The sequence below is a fragment of the Suncus etruscus genome, chromosome 9 (assembly GCF_024139225.1).
Source record: "Suncus etruscus isolate mSunEtr1 chromosome 9, mSunEtr1.pri.cur, whole genome shotgun sequence".
Classification (NCBI taxonomy): Eukaryota; Metazoa; Chordata; class Mammalia; order Eulipotyphla; family Soricidae; genus Suncus; species Suncus etruscus.
The window spans coordinates 89,033,464-89,035,432 of NC_064856.1; the positions used below are offsets into that span (position 1 = coordinate 89,033,464).

The 1,969-nt window shown below is 34.6% G+C and overlaps 1 non-coding gene across 1 annotated transcript; it reads right to left on the reverse strand.

Annotated features, from left to right (window-relative positions):
- Positions 1 to 1,480: 1,480 nt before the first annotated feature.
- On the reverse strand, positions 1,481 to 1,613 carry LOC126019377 (small nucleolar RNA SNORA51). The gene has a single exon (XR_007499100.1). It is a non-coding gene; the product is annotated as a small nucleolar RNA SNORA51 (small nucleolar RNA).
- Between the last annotated feature and the right edge of the window lie 356 nt (positions 1,614 to 1,969).

Here is a 1,969-nt window from a genome sequence, read left to right on the forward strand (position 1 = left end):
AATAGCTAAAATTCAGTTGTGAGCATATAAACTTGAGGCCTCAGAACAAAATTTGGCAATAAAGTTTATATCCTAAAATATCCTTTGGTATACCTATTGATTCACTAGAGGCTTTTGGGTAGTGGCTTCATGTGTCCTTTTAAATCCAGTGGTGTTTGTTTAACTGCTCTATGGCATTTCTTTTGCAAAAGGACACAAAGTCTGTGTCCCCCTTTGATTTTTCCATTTCTACTTTTTGTTCAATTATTTTTTCTTTCTTGTTTTCCTTAACGAACAAAGAGTTTTCTATACAGGCACAGAATGATTCAAATGGTATTTTGCTACTTTCAGAATAAGCTTGATGATTGCATATTTTAATAAGACGAAAAGAAAAGGAAGGAAGGAAGGAAGGAAGGAAGGAAGGAAGGAAGGAAGGAAGGAAGGAAGGAAGGAAGGAAGGAAGGAAGGAAGGAAGGAAGGAAGGAAGGAAGGAAGGAAGGAAGGAAGGAAGGAAGGAAGGAAGGAAGGAAGGAAGGAAGGAAGGAAGGAAGGAAGGAAATAGCTAACAAATAAGACAAAGCAAAGAAAGAAAGAAAAAACCGTTTTGAGAGATGTACCAAGTAATTCTCATAGGGTATTTCTGGTGATATCCAATAACCATATGTACAAGTAAAAAATCCTGTCTAGATTAATGGTCATTAAGGCACTGGTAAAGCTGAGCTAAGCTGCAGGTTTCCAAGGACAACTGAAGACACTGTTGAACCTCCAGAGTCACAATGCTGAGATTATAAGGATAGTGGATGGTTTATTTGGTGCTAAGGTTCACACCTTGGTCCTTTCTCAAGTAAGGCATGAGCTCCAGACCCCTAACATTTCTATCCATCCTCCTATAAATCTTATTTTTTTCTAGTTTCTAGGCCATACCTGGTGACACTCACTCTTGACAGGCTTATAGGATGATATGGGATGTAGGCAGGGGATTGAATCCAGGTTGGCCAAGTGCAAGGCAAACAATACTCACTGTACAATACAGCCCTTATAAAACCATGTTAATCAATTAGATTCCAGTAGAAATGAAGTTATTTGATACTTTAAAGAAAAATGAAGAAAAATAATTGTAATAATTGTAATTTATTAGGAAAAACATCAATAATAGCAGTTGAAAAACAGATTCTATTTTTGGAACAGTACTGTGCTATAGGAAGACAACTAGGATAATGTGTGATGGAAATATAAACAAAAAACGAATGGAGTCTTGGGGATAATAAAAGTAAAGGATGGTCAAAGACTCAATCTTTGTCGAAAAAATCCAAAGGGAGGCAATGGGGGACATTGGTGGCAGGAAAGTTTCACTGGTGAAGGGGTTTGTGCATTTTATGGCTTAAATCCAATTACAAACATGTTTGTAACTATAGTGCTTAAATAAAAAATTTATTTTAAAATAAGTACCGTGTGTACTTGAGTATAAGTCAAGGTTTTTTTTTCTGTTTTTGTTTTTTTTTTTTGTCCCCCAATTCACAATACATACCCGGCAAGGGGCCTGTGTTGAGGTGTATATGGGGTGCCTTTACTGTACCTCCTCTTTCTATACAGCCAGTGTAAAGAACACAGCCTGTGGTAAGATTTGGGAGGCCTTATCTTATCTTTTATTTATTTTATTTTTTTTTTTTCTTCAGAGCAAACTAAAGTTGTTTTTTTTTAAGTAAGAATTCATTTAAAGGACAAAATTGATTAACATAATGAGGTAAACTAATATAACATAATATAGTGACATAACATAACATATAATATAATTGATATAATAATAATACATGTAAGTCAAAGAAAATTTCTGATTAAAAACACAATTTTTTTTTCATAATGGCTTACATATCTTTCACTGTAATATTTTGGGTACATATTCACATTGAATCAGGGGAATACCCATCACCTAATATGTCCTCTTCTCAATCAAAAATCAAATATGCTGAAAATAGGCAGAGTCCTGTCT